Source organism: Poecilia reticulata, chromosome 2 (genome assembly GCF_904066995.2).
Source record: "Poecilia reticulata chromosome 2, P_reticulata-male-v2, whole genome shotgun sequence".
In the NCBI taxonomy this organism is placed as follows: domain Eukaryota; kingdom Metazoa; phylum Chordata; class Actinopteri; order Cyprinodontiformes; family Poeciliidae; genus Poecilia; species Poecilia reticulata.
The window spans coordinates 18,287,267-18,307,734 of NC_088831.1; the positions used below are offsets into that span (position 1 = coordinate 18,287,267).

At 43.7% G+C, this 20,468-nt stretch overlaps 1 long non-coding RNA gene across 1 annotated transcript; it reads left to right on the forward strand.

The window, feature by feature from the left end:
- The first annotated feature begins 3,638 nt into the window (after window positions 1-3,638).
- LOC103481689 (uncharacterized) lies at window positions 3,639-19,504 on the forward strand. Its single transcript, XR_001776401.2, has 2 exons — window positions 3,639-16,196; window positions 17,840-19,504. It is a non-coding gene; the product is annotated as an uncharacterized LOC103481689 (long non-coding RNA).
- Window positions 19,505-20,468: the final 964 nt, after the last annotated feature.

The window sequence follows — 20,468 nt, forward strand, 5'->3', positions numbered from 1 at the left end:
TTTGAAGAGTTTCTGTCTAAGGAAACCCAGCAGTTTGCATTGATCATTGACTCCAAATAGAGAAACTGCTCAGTTGTGACTAAAGTGAAAAAAAACCCTTTATGAATGACTAAGATGTAGATTTTTAAAAAAATATATACTTTATATACTTTAAGTGAAACTTAAAAACAAAATTCAATTATCCTGATCAGAAAAATGTCAATAATTTAAAAATGTCAATAATTAAAAGTTGCATTAGAGTCCTGTTAACGGTTAAAAACAAAACAGTGGTCATTGATTTTCACGTAAAGAAACAAATAAATTTCTTAACTATATTCACATCCTGAATTCCTGAAGTGAAATGTCCACATTTCACTTTAGTTAAGGAAAAGGACGAACATTCCTCCTTGACTGACGGTAAAAGGGATAATAATAATAATAATAATAATAATAATAATAATAATAATGTTACGACAATCTGCACCAAAAAAGGTCAAACGTGACGTCACTTTGAGGTCTTTGCAATTACTCGACATCATTTATTGTTGAAATAAGCCGTAACCCTAAACCAAAAAAAAAAAAATATCCCTTAATGCTTCCACCGTCACTATTAGTGCTCTTGCTTAATATAGCTTAACCCCATAACTAACCCTTGCGTCACAATAGAAGCATTTGTGTGTGACTTAATCAGACATGTTGCATAAGTAATGGAAAATTCAGGCATCGCCGATACGCCTCGCTGCTTTTTAATGCTGCGTGTGTTTCTCCTGAGCCGACTCGTGTGACAGCGGCGCTGCTGGTATCCCTGGGCGTCATAAAAATTGCTGGTTTTCTCGCAGCGCACACACACACACACGCTCACACACGTCACCGCGGGGCGGCGGCGAGCCGCAGAAGAACAAGCAGAGTGCTTCAAGATAAGACGTAGAGTCATGCCTCTGCAGCGTGACCGTGACATCACGCCTCCCCATGCTGCACAGACACACTCGCCTAATATAGTCAGTACAGAACACACACACACACACACGCACACACACATACACACACACACACACACACAGATCTGAAGTTATTGTCTAGCTGCCAAAGTTCTATCCGCCGTCCTTGGTTGGCTGCAAGCATGTGTTTCCTCAAAGGAGTGTGTGTGTGTGTGTGTGTGTGTGTGTGTGTGTGTGTGTGTGTGTGTGTGTGTGCGCGCGTGTGTGTGTGTAACTTCAGTGAATGAAATGACGTCACTGTTACGTCTGTTCTTGCCCATCATGGGTTGAGAGTTTCAATTTGGCCCGGACAGGTGCTCACATGCCAAAGCCTCCTGTTTGTGTCTCTGTGTTGTCATGCGATTATAATCTTTTCACTCTAACCTTTTTGACTTGGCAGAGAAAGCAACCAAGTCATACGTGTAACCGGAGCCTAAAAGGGCCACGCTTATCTTTTCTAACACACGGCCTACTTAAAGCATCGTGTTTTAACTGAACCGGATTGTTGGTTGTCGATAGACATGAAAGGTTTCTAAATCGTCCGATGGATAGACACACAAACGCGGAGAACATGTTCTAGATTTTTTCACTGGCATTTTAAAGTGGCAGTGTTGCAAGTAAAGCTTCACATCATGTTATGATGCTTTTCACTCATCAGAAACATGCGTGGAGTTTTGCTTTGATTCTTTCATGCACATTTGAGAAATCATTTTAATCTCCCATGGCAACCAATTAGTTGTGCAGAACGCCCGGTTGGACCTAGCTCCGCCTCCAAGGACAAAGCTCCGCCTAGAAGCTGCAATGTTCCCTCCCGGCCCTGCCACTCCACAACTCAGCTCCTTCAGACTAACCAGCAGCAATTAGCAAACACCTGGTGGAACATTAGCTGAGCTCATTATAGGAGCTACTTCTCAGAGCAACTCTGTGAAAATATTGTTGAAGGTTAAAGGATGCGATGACTTCTTGAAGGCAGAGTTTAAGAAAGAGCAGGAACTTCTTAAAGAGACAGAGGCCCAATTTCAAAATCTATGAAGTCATATTTGATATTTGCAGCATTTTACATAATTGGTTGAAATAAATAAAATGATTCTATGTGGCTACCCCTTGAAAAAATCTGAATGGAATCTTCTCTGAAATTTTACATCTAACATCACGTCTGTGGAAATATGAAGCAATGTTTTGTTTTTTTAAGCCAATCAGTCTCACTCATGAGAGAAATCCATTATGCCTTCATATGACTTATTTCCTGACGCTTCACTGCGTTACCTAACAATAGCGTGGAAACTTACTGCGGAATGTCAGTGCTTGTGTTTCTGTATCCCCCTCACAGCGACTCCCACAATCTCTCCAACAATGTTTACTTGGATAGATCTAATGAAACCACTGCAGCTAAGACAATAGGTGGTTGAGAAAGGTTGAAAACACACACACACGCGCACCCACACACACACACACCAGAGGACACTTGCTGTCTTCAAATCTTCTCAGTTTCACACCCAGCCTCACGATTGATTGGCAGATGGTAATTCTTGCATTTTAAGGAATCTCTGCTCTCTGTCTTCTGTGCTTTCCTGCCTTTTTAATTCCTTGACATTATCTCTTTCTTCTGTGTGTGTGTGTGTGTCACCGGTGACTGTATGGTCAGCTAATAAACTAGCCCCTCAAGCCGACCTGGTGGGATTCCCAGCCGGCCCGGCTGCCTGAGTTCACACCTTTTTGTTCACAGGAATCTCAGGAATCCCCAGCTTCCTTTCCACCGCAGTCTCCATTGTGTGTATGTGTGTGTGTGTGTGTGTGTGCGTGTGTGTGTGTGTGTGTGTGTGTGCGTGCGCGCACGTGGGTGTGACAACATGAAGGAAAGGCCCCCGCCTGTGTTGTGCGTGTGTGTTGAAACACATCTCCGCCCTGGTATCCACCCAGAAAATGCGAGCACGCAGTGTTCGAGCCTTGTGCCCACAATAGACTGAGTCACAGACTAAAACTGGTCCACTCCTTAGTTTCTGAGCAAATTCACTTTTTAGGGACCAACGTAGTGATGCTCACCGGTTCGTATCAAAGCGAGGTCGATGGGTCATACGAGCATTGTGCTCCAGATTTTTGAAGATGCCACATGCGAAGGAAATGCAAAGTTGTATTTTCTTCAAACTACTGTATGGTGTAAATGCTGAAGAATCTGAGAAATTAGGATAATTTAAGTTACATGTGGGTGCTGTGGTGGCACAGGGGCAAAGTACGACCCACGTATGGAGGCCTTGGTCCTTATGGGTGTGGTCGCAGGTTCGATTCCCAGCCTGACGACATTTGCTGCATGCCTTCCCCCTCTCTCCTGTCGAAATACTTTCAAATAAAGGCCACTAGAGCCAACAAAACTTTTTTTAAGTTAGATGTTGACCTCTGGTCATATGTACGATTATTTTAACATTACAGGTTAAAATGAATGACTAACTTTAAAAAAACGTTTTTAGTAGTGACATCATAGAAATTGAGTGACATTTCCTATGATGTCAGTCGTCGTCTCCAACCTCTGAAGGTTATGTAAACAAATAATCCAAATTAACATTTACAAAATTATTACTTCGTACTAAACATGTAGTTTGGTGTTATACTATGTTGATTTTGTAAAATTTGTAATTGTGTAATTGCTTATTTCTGCATAAATACCATTAGCTGAAAATTACTAAGTTGAATTTGTCTATATTTTATCACTAATGTCAACAATATTGATTTAATATCACATCATTAAATCAATAGCGTTCACTTAAAGTTGGAAGTTCTTCAAATCTATCCAGTTACATTAATCATCACGTTGTTGACATGATTTTTTTTTAAGTGGATAATTGTCACTTTTCTGAATGTGTGACAGCGCAAAACTATCACCCTGTCCACATTTGTAGATATTTGTAATTAAATACTGAAGACAAATAGTTACAAATAATTAAAAAACAACCAGTGACTAAAAAGGTATGATTGTAGGATACACTTCTGTACTGGCTTTTGTACGTCTGACCCTGGAGGAATGCCTCACCAGTCAGGAATCTCACCGCACGTCGCTGCTGCATAGTCATACTTCACTTTAACAAGAAACATTGTGGCGTTTCAATATCCCAGGATCTCGTTACACCCTTATTAAATACCTAAAACTGCAGTTGAATAGACATAAAAAGGGCATAAATGCAATTAAACTTTACGGCTTCTTTGAGGGCTAATGGCCTCCGCGTATGCGGCGCCCGTTCAGCCTCTGTGCCGCGCGCCGCCCTGTCGTCTAAATGTTTCTCACTCAAATGACCACCGAGTTGTGATGCGCTCAGCTCACGGCGTTCCAAACGCTCTCAGCTGCTGCAGTTTTCTCTCCCTCCAGTTGTTGCTGCGCCTGTAGCATTAAAGGGATGAACGAAGCGCTAATCGTGAATGGCTAAGCTAACTGCTCTCTTAAGCTAGCCCAAGAATTTTTCCCGAGAACAGGCAATGCTTGTCTTAAACATTTCTTAACGATCGCATCAAAACATGGCGGCGATGTAATGCAACGTTCAGAGGTTTTCAACTCCTATTTGTAGCTTTTTAAATAGTTTTCATGCTAGCTGTTAAAAGCTTACCAGTGTAGAAAGCGTCGTAGTTAGAAAGGAAAGGCTGATCCAGTCCCTGCAGAAATATAACCCGATTGTTTCGGTTCAGAGGAATTCAGTACAAGAAATCTTAAATTCATGTCGCAGATTAACCGCCGCAACAAGTTTTAAAAGGGTCTGTAGTTATCTTAAGACTTTTTATTTTTTTAGAAATGTGACTGAAGCTCAACCAGTTTCTGCCAGCCGAGTTATAATTTCAGCGCCAAAGTGTTGCTGTCCGTCAGCATGTCTGGAGTCACTTAGGCTCTGATTCATCAAGAATGCTTAGTGCTTGACTTTATAACCATTCATTTTCTGTGAATCACTCAGACCAGCTCACTCTCTCTCCAGACAGAACGAATCCACATCCATCTGTCGATACGTGTGACGGCGAACGCCGCCGAGGACCACAGTCTACGGTCATTACAGTGTTGAAAAGTTCAAATTGGGTTTTAGCGTTATCATGGTCTGGATACATCAGGGGGAAAAAACCAATGCGGACAAAGAATTTCCAGACTACACATCTTTTTTTCCAAAATCTTACAGATAAATGTCGGACTTCGTGAAACATGAACTCCTTGATTTATTCTTAGATGAGGTTTCTGCTCTTTGATAAACTTTTAATCTGACTCGTTAATCGTTTTGGGTTTGGAGTCGCTGACTGAAAAATGAGAAAAGGGAATCGCTCGTCTCTTAAGTCAGGATGTTCAACTGGACCTGCTAAGATGTGAAAAAGGTCTGCCAGGTGTCGACACTCTGTGCTTTTAATATCTGTAAGGAAAATTAAGATATCAGAGCTTACAAACTGCATTTCATGTAGAACAATCCCACCCATATTTGACTTAATTAATTAAGATTAATTACATTTCCTCTTTCTTATGTCAAAATCAACGTTTGATCAATGGTTTGGCAAATACACAGATAAAAAACTCAGTTAAATAATTTGTACTCAAGTGTTCAGAATGTTAAACTTTAGGTATTTCTAAAGTTTGTAATTGAATTTGTTTTATGAGCTACACTTATTTTATCATCGTCATTGATGTAAAAAAAAACAACAAACCACTGTAGTTAAGATCAGCTTAGAGGTCATAATAGTAGATAAATGTCGTCTACATAGAGTTTCATCACAATCTTTTTTTTTTTGTACACTGAATAATACAATTGTGAACTTCTCAGTTTGGCTTGTTACCTCATTCTGGGTTAATAAGATCACTGTGAGCGGTGGAAATGTTTCCTAACATCCCCCCCGGGGGCATTTATCCCCATTTAGCTCCTCAGATGAGACCTAATGGTCTATCGTGATTGAAGACTTAAGAAAGCATTTGGTGTTAGGTCGCATTATTTTTAGAGAACCTTTGACCCTAATGATTGCCCTCAGGAGTGACAATGCAGAATAGCAACATGTGTATATAGGTCAAATATTGCTCAATTCCACTTGCTACATGACTCACAGAAGCTATTTAAATAGATCCGAACGGAGCCTGACAAAGGCCGGAATCTCTCTCCACTGAAACGCTGGTGTGTAACTTTGTGTTTGCCCACCACAATGTGTGTAATGGGAGCGTAACAGGGGCGCAGCGTGTCCTTTGGTGAGTCACATGGCCTCTTGTGAGTAACAAATCAGTTATGCGATTCCTTAAGTTCAAGCCTGCTATTGAACGCTGCTGCCCTGCCCTAGTTTTGCGTCCCGCGCCAGCAGGGAGGAGGGTGTAAAACGGCGGGGCAGGGTGGGACCGCCACCCGCGGGTGTGGCTGGCGAACATGGCGTGGGGGAATAGAATTAGGGCGAAAAGGCAGGATGTAGGTAAGAACCTGGATTGCGGTCGTGGGCGAACTGAGGACCGGGAGGGGTAAGTTAAGGTCGCCGCAAAGAGTCAAGAGGAACCGCTTGAATTCTTAGGTACTTTCTTTGAAAAACCTGTGGTTTTAATGAGGTTTCTCACTTGCTTATGAGGCTGTCCATTCTTGGCAACCTGAGTACTTTCTCTTTGTGGTCTATGTAATCGACGAAGGAACCCAGACGTGATGCACATAAGAGCGTTTGTTTATGTTGGTGAGTCTGGAAGTCATATAGACCCTTCTGCCTCCTTCTTCTAAAGATTGGTCAACTCCTTGTAAAGATGCCCCAGACTTCTAGCAGGGGGAGTTTCCTTTTTTTTTTTTTTAAGACACAAGGCATGCACACCCATGCACATTTACTCCACCTCCCTCTCCCCCCTCCTCCTTCCTCTTACTGTCGTTTTTTCTGAATGGTCCTGTCCTCTTCCTAACCTCAACGGAGTGCTCTGTAAGGAGAGACTGCCCTCCGCGTTAGGCTCAGCCCTCCTCCCCCCCAACAGTGCAGCTATAAGAGAGAGTGCTGTCGGACTTGTGTGTGTGAGAGCTGGACGGTGTCAGTCAGTCAGGCAGTACTTTTCATTTGGTTGCAGGGGTGGGAGGGTTTATGGGAGGGAGGGTGAGAGGAAGAGAAAGGGAGAGCACTGTGAAACATGTGATAGTGCAACTCTGGCCGGGGCTTGTAGGGAGTTTAACGGCTGTGGTGTCTCCAGAGCTCTGGGAAAGCACCTTTAGCCCAGAGGGAGCCTCGCAAGCTGTGAGAAAAAGTGTGTGCGCAAGACAGAGAGAGAGAGAGAGAGGGAGGGAGATAGAAAGTGAGAGCCGGTTATGCAGCGCACTGCCGCTGTCACTTTAAGCCTGTTACTGATTACACTCAGAAGAATGCAAGCGGGAGGAGGAAATGACAGGAAAAGAAGAATGTGGATGAAATCTTTTAGGGAGTTACGAGTGAAGTTTCGTGCAACTTGCCGTCACAGTTACAGACAGTGACGTGGGTGAGACGTTGTTACCCAATAGTGGGTCTCTCTCTCTCTCGCTCGCTCTCTGTGTGTGCTGGAGGGAGGCAGAGTTAAAGACGCAAGGATCCCTTCAGGAAGAGCGAAGAACACCCAGACACCCCGAGATTGGAGGGAGGATGAGGAGCTGGGGGGAACTTGAGGGGGGTTCCCTCATTCCAAAGTCAGCACCAGGAGGAAACTCCCACCCAGACGGTAAGTGAAAAAAGGAGAGAAAAAAAAAGCAAAAGACTTCCAGAAAAAAAAAGAGTTGCTGCTGCTGCTGATGGGTATCATATGTTGGATGTTAAGGTTTGAGAAACGGTTCCCAGACCCTTCATAGGCTGAGAGAAAGAACAGGAGGCTGTGGCGGACAGTGTTGGGTGAAGTAGAGGAAATGCCTGAATGAGCTTTTGAATTGTGTGTGACCAGTTTTCGTTTTTTTAAAACGCCTGGGTGTGTGAGATCAGTTCCAGCTTGGTCCTGAAGTCCAAACCGGTCATTTGGGCCACGTTGCGATCGCATTAGGGAAGCGTGAATCATAGCTACACGGTTCATTCTTCTGCCTCTTCCTCGGAGCCCGAAGGAAGCAGCGTTTGGTATGCAGTAGTCTCATTTATCAGTGCCTGATGCTAAGTGATTAGCTGTTAATAAGTTATTTTCTTCATGCTGAGGCTCTACTTCCTCTGACTGCCTTTCGGTTCTTCCCCACCCCCCTTTTCCTTTGACACAGATAGCACTGTCCAGTCCGTCTGCTCAGCAGCAGCAGACAGCATGAATGAACTGAGCATGCAGGTGGGTGGGGATACTGTGTCACACAGTGTGGACGCTGCTGTTTAACTTCTTTATGAATGGACACTGCGGGCGGCTGATGTGATTGGTTGAGCCTGGCGTTACAACCGGTGAGCCAGGATTCAGTGTTTAGACGAGTCTCCACCATCTCTCTGACTCTAAAAAACCCCTCTGTCTTTGGGTAGTAGTGTGGGAATGTCTTTAAGGAGTTGTGTGAATCAGAGCCAGTGGTTCCGAATGACATGTTTTCCTGAGATGGGCTGAGTCACAAGTCGAGCAGTGGTTCTTGTGTGTTGGTCTCTCATGCGTCTTCCCAGCTGTTGTCCTTCAGATTATCTCCCACTCTTTCTGACTAAGACTTTTGATGTCAAAACTTGATGTATCGGTGTGTGTTTTTTCATGTGTGTGTGTGTGTGCGTGTCTGTGGTCATAAATCAACCAGGCCCTCCAAAGCCACGTGAGCCGCTGCCAGCAGCCCAGCCTATGGCCACACAGGCATGCATACCCTGCGCCTTTTTCATTGCAGTTCAATGTGACAGCCACTCCTCGTGCGTCGACAAGACATGTCCACAGTCTCGTTTTGCCCCTAATCCCCCAGGGTCACCGTGGGGGTCAGTCCTCCAGAACACACAACTCTGTAGTTTATTGTTCCGAGAGGTGCGGTAGAGGGAAAGAGGCGGAGAAAGAGTGTGGGGAGTGGTGATAAGGAATTGTCACCTCAGAGTGCAAGGATCCACGAGAGCTTATCTGGGAAAGGTTCCGGTGCGATTGTCATTGGGGGCAGATTGGCGGTGAGATGCATCACAGGTATCTTGATGGAGGAGATTACATTCCTCTGAAGATTAGCCTGGAATCTGCCCCTTTGTCTTGTCAAACTGCCTACACAGTGAACCCTGACCTGGTTTTCTTGGCAGGAAGTAATTTAGGTAAACTTTGCTTCTGTTACACACCAGGTAAAGTTGCTCTGCATTCTGAAACAATGCATAGGTGTTTCTGTGAGAATTGTTCATTGTTCTTATTTGAAAATGTGCAGGCAACAATTTAAAAGTTGGACATCTACTGTACATGGTGTCTGACATGGTTGACCTGACATGAAGTCATTACTGTATATGGGAGCAGATGGATGTGTGTCTTTTGTCTTCTTCAGCAGGTTCCATGTCATAGTTATCACCTGGAGTTACCCATGACAGTAATATTTATTTTCCCAACAACTGAAGACACAGAGAGATACTGCCATGATCCATCATAAAGCAAAATAGACCTTCTAAAGTAAATAAGGCTTTTGTGACAATCAAGTTTAGAAAATAAAATTAGCAAAACAATGAATATTGCTATTCTGTACTGACTTTGTAGCCAGTTTTTGCTCAGACTGTCAATTGTGAACAAAGCTAGCTCCAGCTAGCTATTCAGAAGGTGACCTTCTGAGTTAAAGACCTTTTTGACAACAAAATTTAAGAAACAAAATTTGTACCAAATAAGCAAAATGATAAATGATAAATGGACTGACTTTTTAACCCGTTTTGTGCTCAGACTTTCGCTAAACGAATGAAGCTAATCTTAGCTAGCCATAGCTTGCTACTCAGAAGGTGGCCTTTTAAAGGTAATAAGACTGCTTTGACAATCAAACTTAGGAAACAAAATTTATTCTAAATAAGCAAAACTATAAACATTGCCACTCTGCATTGACTTTATAACCAGTTCTTGGCTCAGACTGTCGATAGTTGAACAAAGCTAGCCCTTGGTAGCTACTCCGAAGCTGAAGGGTTGATGCAATCTTATGTGAACTAAAGTCAGTAATACCATCTGTAACAGCATTACCATGCAAGTAAGTTCTTAGTTCATCTTGTGAAAAGGCTTCAGTGGACTTTAATCACGTTCTTGCATAGTTCAAAATGGCGTTCTGTGAAGAATGATGAGACTCCCCCGAACACATGGCATCATTATATTATCGCTGAGTATTGTAATAATTAGGCAACCCACATTTTTCTCATTACTTTCACATCCTGGTGACTAAAATCAGTCAAAACGGATTGGGAAAGGCCATCCAAGTGGTCAAGCATTCTGTTAGCATGCAGACCAGCCATGCATAGCAGCTTTTGTGATTGCAGTATGGGCCACTTCTTATATGAGGTCTGTTAATGCTAGTTTTATGCCACTCTATTTAAGACAAGACAAGAGCAACAACCAGCATTTGGATAAAAGCAATAACCCTGCAGTGTTTTTTAATTTGCCATTACAGATTGGAAATTATTTTACATAATCTGCTAGCATGTTTAAAGTACCCATGAGCATCCAGCAGATCATCATAGGAAGGTAACCTTGAGTAAAAAAATAACAGTTTTCAAGGTGTTACGCACAAAAATTAAAACAAAAATGAATATGACACCTGAATACATCATAATATTAATAATATGATCTTATTCACTGCCATACACTGCAAAACCAAAAGGACATGTTGCTAAAGCTAAGTCTGTTCATTTTAGGTGGTTATTGCATCATTATACCTTTTTTGCATTCTTAACTTGAAGTGGCATCAGTAGGACAGGGTTGTGTAGTTTATTGGTGCTAAACAGACATGCTGCTCAGAGCTTGCCAATTGTAGTTTTAAAACTACAGCTTTTATTTTGTAAGAATGATGGATAGTAGTGTCTTAATTTCTGCTCCAGGAGTCAGTGTCCGCACGATCGGAAAGTTCCCCAAACCGATGAATTTGTCTCTCTTGTAAATGGCAGATTTCTGACACAACCTTCTTTCAGCAACAGGTGGGGGAAGGTTTCTGCTGCATTACTCTGTGTTTCAAAAAGCAAAAGTATGATGGAAAATGCTTGCCATCTTTGAGATGGGTTTGTTCAAGTAGCCGTGTTTATGTATGCAGACACTGCAACGCTAAAGTCAAAAGCAGAAGCTTTAGCTGCTACCCAAATATATAAAGGTTATTCTAGGCCTGGCACCAACATGTAGAGCTAAAACCAGATTAATGCCAAACAGTGTGAGGGGTTTAAGTTTAACTGATGAGTAGGGAATACAGTAAGACGATGCTGTAAGACCATAGTTGGTTAGTCTAACTATAGCCATCTACTTGCCTCTGAAATAGATAAGCGGTGTGCTGGTTGACCTGTTCAGAAAAAATTAACGTGTTCTGGATGTGAACCTAAACCTGACTCACCTGAATAAAGTGATTAGGTAGTGGAAAACAAATAAAACACCAGCAATTAGCCTTGGTTTTTAGCAGGCGGCAATAAAAATCAGGTTGGACTGAAAGGAAGGATCATAAGGTTTATCACGGGAAGTTAATTATTGTCAAAAATATATATATTAAAATGTATCAGCTGTAGATTAGAGGATTTTACTTTGTCTTGATATATGTAGTGATACTGGTTTCATGGACAGTGTTTGCTCTGACAAACCAAAGTTGAGCAGTTGTACCTCTGTGATCTTGGGTTGGGGTACTTTTTTACTTTTAGGAAAGTAATATTACGTTTTCTGAGGTGCAGAAAAGTGCTGTGGGTGAAAAGGAGCAGACATTGAGTGTTCGTGGTCAGACTGGCAGAATAGGGCTTTGCTTCAGGGCTTCCCGTCATGACCGGCTGTCTTACTCCAGAGCGGAGGGTGGCAGACGCACATGTTTCCTGAAGGTGGGAAAGGCTGAGGGAAGTTAGACCGCAAGTCACCCCTATCCAGCCTAAACCTCCGGCTGCTGTCTATGGCATTGAGACATAGTTCCTCCAATGCTGGTGGAGTTATGTAACAAAAACTAGGTTAAGAAGTCTTCACTATGACTTGACTCATTCCCTCTTTCCCCACTTTCCTTTTCACATGACTCTCTTTGTTTATATAGCAACAAGTCTGTCATTCTCCGCTAGACCGTAGAGTTAAGGCTTGGTGGCATGACTTTCACGTCACAGGACTGAATGCTGAACGTGCACAACAGGAGGAGCTGGCTCCAGCCTCGGTATGCATGTGTCTTCTCTGTACTTTCTGTGAATGGGCTTTTTCCTGTGTGTGCACGGGTGTGTGTGTGTTCTCTAGAACAGTCGTTCCAACGGTGTTCAAACCACACACACCTGGCCTTCTTCCTCCTTTGCTCATATATGGGCAGAGCTTCCCCTACCTGGGCCCCACACTGAATTCCAATAAGTGGCAGCCTTTTTTCTTTGTGTGTGTGTGTGTGTGTGTGTGTGTGTGTGTGTGTGTGTGTGTGTGTGTGTGTGTGTGTGTGTGTGTGTGTGTGTGTGTGTGTGTGTATAAACCGACACAAATGCGTGGAGTTGTGTGTGTGTGTGTGTGTGTGCGTGCGTGCGTGCGTGTGTGTGTGTGTGTGAGAGGAAAAGGTAGTGGAGACGGATGCACGTCATGGAAAACCAGGATCAATGGGCAAGGCCTGCAGAGCTGCGTTTTTAAGGTGTTCCTTTTGTTTTCCAAAGGTAATCAGTTCACACAATGACTCAGCTTGGCTGATTATTCAAAGTGGCCGGTGTAGGAAGACGTCAGAAAGGAATTGGGACTATTGCACAAGATCAGTCTGATGCTGAAGCAGATTAGCAGGTTCATTCAATCAAGTGTCAAACTCTTGGGAAGTTACCTAAGAAACTCTCCCTGCTGCCATTTGTCCCGTTTCTTAACTGTTGGCGTTAAGATTTGAGACATTAGCGGTCAGGTTGTTGCTCTCCCAGCCAGAGCTCACATTATAAAACTCTAGACTCCACATTGCTGCTTGTTGGGACTAATGAAGCAGATTTATGGCCACGTGTGCCAGGGTGCAGTCCTAGTTCTCTGTAAACCCTGTGACCCAGCAAAGGCAAAGTGCCTCTTTTCCCCCAACGTTGGACAAAAGGACACTTTTCATCTTTCTATCCCCTCTCAAACTGACACCCCTCCGTCCTCTTGCTGCACCTCTTTTCATTCCTCAGCACTTCTGCCAGGCCCTCGTAAAGCAGCTCGAGGAGGGAGTTCGCTTTCCTCGCTCCTTTCGCCAGCTCTTTCCCATCAGTCCAGCCTCCTGGAAGAGCCCGCAGACATCGCTCTCCTCCTCTGGAGCTGGAGCTCTCTCTGGAGAAGGCCTTTCGCTCGCTACGCTTTAACCCTGAAGTCAGTTCGATAATTGTGTGAAACCCATCAAGCAGCAACCCAGGGGAGCCGTTTAAGAGCGCCTGACATGTAAAGCCTGATGGGGAGATAAGGGACTTCCCACCGGTCTTTCTGGCGGAGACGGATCAGCATTGATAAAAAGCTGTTGGTTTTCTCTCTCCGTTTGGGCTGAGAGTTTTTACTCACAATCACAGTCAACTGAGACTCTCAGTCTGGGGTCTGCTGAGGTCTGTGCACCCGATTGATTGATTGATTACTGCTTTATTGGAAGGAAGCACCCAGGGCTCACTGCATCTTATCACCTAGAACAGGGGTGTCAAACTCCAGTCCTCGAGGGCCGGTGTCCTGCAACTTTTAGAAGTGCCTCTGCTGCACCACACCTGAATAGAATAATTAGGTCATTAGCAAGGCTCTGGAGAACTGAGGAGGTAATTAAGCCATTTGATTCAGGTGTTTTGTACCTGTGGCACATCTAAAAACTGCAGGACAGCGGCCCTTCAGGACTGGAGTTTGACACCCCTGACCTAGAAGAAGCGTCTCTGTCAAAGAAAACCCCAAAACATTTTGATCTAGGACAATTTTGATTATTCACTTTAATACCAGTTCTTCTTCAAAAAGTGGACACACTCTGGTGTTAAAGTTGTCTTTTTGTTTTTTGTTTTTTTTAAGAAAATTACAAGAAGACACTAACCGCTGCCGCTGAAAGTAACAAAGTTGTCTTTCAGTAAGTGCAGAAAGGGAAGAGGAAGAACTCCAATCATCCTCCAGGCCTATTTTTGGATCCTCTTTCTTTATTCACACACGTGCTGCGGCAGTGTAGGTTTTTGATAGATAACGAGCGCCGAGCTGCAGCCGAAGGAAACCTTAAAGATGGAGCGAGGAGCAGGCTGAGCGCGCTCAGGACGTGGAGTGACGGGGAATGCATCCACACCCAGCTCACACATCCTACACACACACACTCACACACTTGAGCAACAAACAGCACATGTACACAAACGGTTTGCAGCAGAAGTGCAACTTACAGTGCACATACACACACAGACACATACTTTTAAGAATGGTCACCTCGCTCCCGCCCCTGACATTCATGCTAAAGCATGGCAATGATTCAGTTCCTCTTTGCCCTCTCCTTGAAAGTTTGTGTGGTGTGTATGTGCTGCATGTGTGCACACAGTTGTCACTTTGTGAATGTGTTGCTGGTGTGTGTGTGTGAATGTGGATGTGGTCAGGCCCAGTCATCTTCGAGGCAACTAAGAGGAAACCCACATCAACTGCCATGTAACCACACTCTAGGAATAGCAGTGCCCAGCTCAAGTAGGAATGGAATGACACGCCTGGCCTCGCCCCTCCTCACCCACGCTAGCAGCCCCCACAACCCCCACCACTCTTCCCACCCACACACCCTTCCTCAACCGGTGCAACTTTTTTTTTTCTTAAGTTCGAGCTGCTTGACTGTTGCTGGTATCCTGAGGGGGTGGGGGGTTGGGGCGTGGGACGCTGGGGGTTGCAGGCACGCGTTTCCCTTTGCGGTGTCGATGACCAGCGTGGTCGTGTTGCAACGCTGCGCCCTGCGGCCCGGATTCTCGTCTGATTGGTCTTTGGTTGCTGCAGTTGGAAACTCTGGTCACTTTGTGCTTCCAGTTTTCCTGTTATGTCTCCAGCTCAAGCTTTGTCCTACAAACAAAATGCTTTAGTAGAGGGTAAAAAAATAATCTGATTGGTGAACACTAGAGACAGAACTTAGGATTTTAAAACGATACAAGACGATGAGGCAATATTTTTGCAATATTTTTGAGGAAAGTAAAAATAAAAGGGCACAAATTTCAAACCTTTGAAGGAATCTTGTGACCGTCCTCATCTCAGTCACACCCGTCCTTCTATTGCTGGTTTCATGCATGGCTAACAGCAGCGGCTTTATAGCAGGAGCTTTAGCAGCTAACAGCTAAGACGAACTGCTTTCATTTCAAAATGCTTACAAAGTATTTGGGTGAAGTCTATTTCTTTTTTAATAAGTACCAGACGTGCTTCCTGAAGCTGGATTTAAAAGCGGTGAATGCCTTTCAATCGGATTCAAAACTACGCATTTCCTTCAAAGCGTTGTCAGAGAAGTTGATGCCGATGGGCAGGCCGGACTTCCTGTAGTGGTTCTGAAAACGCTCCTGTTGTACAGCAGTCTGATGAAGAAGACGCTGCTGACGGTTTTCTGTAATTTTTTTTAGTTTTATGAAGAATCTCCTTCATTGCGTTAGTATCAGTCTTGTCAATAAGTGTGATAAAAACATTTCATCAGTCAAGTACAGCAGGCTTAACCCAGGAGCTACTTCCGTTTTGGCTTCAAAATAAGAGTCTCAAACATCGACACAACAGCGCATACAACTTTTACCATTCACACTGGACGACATTTAAATACGTCAACTTCAAAATGTAGAATACTGCAATGGTCTGTTCTAAACTGATCTATTAAACACTTTATGATTTGTAAAAGCTTTACTGTTTGCACTAATAAAAAACAAAGACAATTAGTTTTGGCCAAAATATTGATAATTTCTGTCGAGTGTTGATGGCCTCACCATTGTGGCCCGTTTTGCGTCCTGTATGTACTGGTCCGCCTCTGGTTTGCACTGTGCACCTCTCTGCTTTGTTGCGGCCGCAGCATCACCAAAGAGTGGAAAAAAGACATAGATAAGACTATATGACCTTATCTGCAGTCCTGGGAACTTACACATGCTCACTGGTTTAGAGCTGCTACTTAAACCTGAATGCAGCCGCCTGTATGGTTTGTTCTTTTACAGTGTATGTACTGTAACCTCATGCCTGAGTGGAGTCTAAAGTCTTTCTTTTCTGTTTTACAGGGAGGCCACTTCTGCAACGACTTTTCCGAAAATATAACCGAACATCCATGTGACCCGCAGCAGTTTCCAAGAAAGGTAACCTTTTTTTTTTTTTACTTCACCACTTTCTTCCCCCACACTTCCCTTCCCACCATCTTTTTTTTTTTTTAAAAACTGCGTTCCCTCCAGCAAAGAACAGAGCCCCAGGCCACATCCTTTTACACCTCTTCAAATCCCTCGGTACAAAGCCTCAGTGGGAGAACTCACATTTTATCATAGATATGTCAACTGCTGGGGAAAGACAAATGATGCAACCTCAAACGCGAGCGTGAGACATCTCTGCTGCCGGCGTAGAAACGCGGAAAGACGCGGCGTGAATGGTGACGGGAGAGGCTGGAATGCGGGCCGTGGGGGAAAGGCGAAGGGAAGGCAGCACAGTTCTGTTAATTGAAAGAAATTGGAGTCAAGTGACCATCAGCTGGTGGAGGATTGTTTGATTGGTAGGGTCATGGGGCTTCAGGTATGCAGAGAGGCTGAGAGGGCCAACCATGCAGGATGCCTCTCCGCTCCCTTTGCGACACCGATTGACTCTTTGCAGCAACGTCACTTAAACACTTTGAGGCGCCATGATGGACGTCGTCCGCCCAAGTGGTTTCTGCCAGTATAGCCATGTTTTAGACAACAGTTGGAAATAGCTGGCTTAGAATCTGACCCATATCATCACTATGTCATAAACTGCGTTTCCTCTTACACCAGAACATGCTAGGCTACATAATGCTGGAGCATTTTCTATGTGATTACTAATGATTGGGCTCCTACCTTCTCAATAGTGCAATATTTGATTGTATCTTGCTAGTCTTACTTATGAAGTACATGAACGTTAATCTTCTTACCTGGTAAAAAGCGTTGACTGCAAGTCCATAAATATGCCAGCGGCTGCTAGTCCTTGTGATTGACAGCAGCTGTCCGTCCGTCATGACTTCTTTCCTCATTAAAAGTTATACAACAAAATGACAAGTTTGGTTTGCATCATTATCTGTTTGTGCAGCTGACCGCATAGCATCCCAGCGGGCAAAATTCTGAAGAGTGGGTTTATCGTATCGTTTATCACTTATCAGGATAAATTTCATGTCATGATAAGATTTTGATTTGTCGTCGTCACAATAAATTACGATTAATGATGTTTGAAAACCCCTCTATTATTCTTATCAATACATTTGTTACACACATGACTGGTGTCCTTTAGAAGTGTTTTACACATAGGTATGTTGGTCAAGAGCAGCTATACAGTTCTTATGGTCACTTTTACTGTCAACACAATTTTACCACAGAGTGTCGTGATAAAGCTTTTAGTCCACATGAGCAAGCCGCGGCGTGACGTCGTGTGCAGAGGGTCAGTGTTATAGTTGGTGTTCCCGTTACGTGTCAGGGCCGGGGCTGGAGCCGACACGGTGCGGCCTCCGCCTGCCGTGCCTCAGGGCTAATGGGAAAGAATGACAGGAATCTGCCGCTGATAATGCCAAGCTTGGAGATGTTCGTCAGCAGATAATCTCCCATATCCTTCCCCTCCCTCAGGCTGCTCTTCTTCTTTCTGCTTGATCTGCTTGTCCCCTTCTCCCACCCCACAACCCCCATCTGTTCATCATGACTCTCATCTTTGTTGCACAGAATATTTTGATAAGTTTTTTTTTTTTTTTTTGGGTGGGAGTTAATAACGGAAGTGTTCGCTCTGTTCTCAGATGGCGTCCGCAGAAGTGTGCCGACTCCCGTCTGTTGCTTCTCGGCTCTCTGGTGACTGTCAGCTGCTCAGTAGGCAGTGTAGATCCTGTGTAGCAATCAGCAGCTACATCTGGCTACTGGGTCTCTGACAGCTCCGCCCGCTTCCCGGTCCAAAGTTCTTCGTCCGTCGGCGCGTTCCCGCTCCCACCACCGGCTGTGATTTTGGGGGGCTCGTTCAGTGATGGGATGTTCTCGGTGTCACAACTCAACCAGGGCCCATTATCACATTTGTTCTTCTTCCTGTTTTGTCAAACTCATTTGGCGTCTCTGAGTTTCTGACTTCTGATTGAATTCCCTTTACTTTGATTAAGCTACAAACGGATACATTTCATAAAAATGGTGTTGACGGATGCCCAAGAAGCCACACTAGGCAGATATTTGCTTTGTCCTGAACCTGGCATACAATGTAGATTCCTGTGTGGTTCAATTCTACAGCTACATTGTCTGCTGGGTTTCTGGCTAGCAATATAAGCTTCTGTGACATGAAGGTCACCTTTACTCCATAAGGTAAGAATTTATCTACTGTGCTGCCAAAAAGTATTTGCCCCTGTTAAGATTTATTCTGCTTTTGTTGTTTTGTGATATTTAAATGTTTCAGATTGTCCAACAAATGTTACAGTGGCAGTGTTATGTGTTTTCCAGGCGCATAATGACATATTATAGCACAATCAAGTAACTATGTTACCTTTAGTTGTTATAAAAATGTTGTTTAGATCAAATATAACTTAAAAGAAATTTGACTTCGCAGTTGAACACTTTAAAATTGGGCCCCTGTCTCTTTAAGAAGCCCCTACTCTTTCTGTACCTCCACCATCAGGAAGTCATCACAACATGGCTCCTATTAACCCTTTAACAAAATTTTTAAAAGCGTTGCACTGAGAAGTAGCTTGTAATAAGCTTAGTAGATGTGCAGTCCCACCAGGTGTTTGCTAACTGCTGCTGCTGCTAGTCTGAAGGAGCCGTCGAAGGCGGCAGTTCCACAAAGCCGGAAAGAAAAATCTGTCTAGACCTCAACAAACTGAGAGCTGAGTGGTCAGGGGCTTCCAACAACAACAAACTTTGACTGACTGGAAGACAAAAGATTCTTCTTCTTCACCTCCAAAACAGGATTTTGGTCAAATATTCTGTGGCCGCATGAGATAAGAGTCAAATCTTTTTCAATGCTGTCTTTTGCCTAGCTTACAACTATCTATCATGGCATTTCAGAAAAACCACACAACGCCTGCAGTCAGACACGTGATGGTCACAGGAAGTCCATCAAGACGTCCAGCCGTAAATGGCTCAAAAATAAAACCAGAGAAAATGAAGGGTTTGGATTTTACTAGTCAAAGTCTCATGCTGTTCGTTCTTTAACCCAACACCTCAATTTAAAATACTGATTGCCAGTTATGATAAGTATCATGGGGTAATTATTTCCCATAACCGTTTTCCCTTAACGGAAGAAATCATCATCTGAAAACTGCATAATCAAATCTGTTTTTCTTACCTGAAACATTTAAGTACATCATAAAAAACAAAAAGCATAAACAGAAAATGTGCTTCAGGGTTTTCATTGCACTGCATCCTGTCACCGAAATATGTCTGACCCTGACGATTCCAATAAAGAGAAAATATTTCAAATTAAACTCGCAGAATGACTCGTGGTGTTCTTTGTGCGACTATTTATTTGAGGAGCAGGAGAGAAATCTCCGAATGTGCAGAATCTAACCGGATTCACCGTTGCCTCTGTGTGTCCCTGGAGTTAACCCTGAGCAAGAGAAGCCAGAAATATTCCAGTAAGTCAGCACAAAGCCGGCTTGTTGTCTGTCAGAGTGTTGTCAAGACTGCTGTCAGACTGGCTCCTTATTAGCGGGACAGCACTGTCTTCTCCACAGCCAACACACACACACACACACACACACTCACGCACCTGGAGAGCAAAGCTCCACATAATGCCTCCAGAAGAAACTCTGCATCCCTAGCTGCATTTACAGCTCTGAAGGTCACACACTAACAAATCATATACAGCACAAAACCTCCCTCCACATCCACTGGTTACACTGACATGGTGTGTGTTTGAGTCTGATGTGTGTGTTCTTGCCCACACGAAGAACACTGAAGCTGAGGAGCACAAGACATGGAAGGAGATGCAGGATTGTCCTCTGTGTGCCGGCGACATGGGAATGACGACCTGGGAATGACGACCTGGGAATGAGGAGGCGTATAAAAGCCTTTCATCAGATTTCCAGATGGAAGTTAACGTCCAACCAATCGGATGCACGATTGACTCTGGGGTTTTTAATGGAAGTGGCAACGATGATGTAATTAGAAAACTTTCCTGATTTGTTCAAAACAATCGGATATTGTGGATTTGATGTTTTTCTACACAAGTTTGAAAAAGTGTTTCAAATAAAAAATGATCTCACTGCATATTCAACGTGAATATAAACGGCCATCCAGATTAATATTTCATGAAGCGGCCCTCCGTATCATTTTATCTGAGCCTCTGGACTGAAGCGTGTCCAAATTTAAACCATAAAATTAATTAAATTAAAAAGGCAAATAGTTGTAGTTTTACCTGCTCAACAATAAACCATTTCCTGATATTAC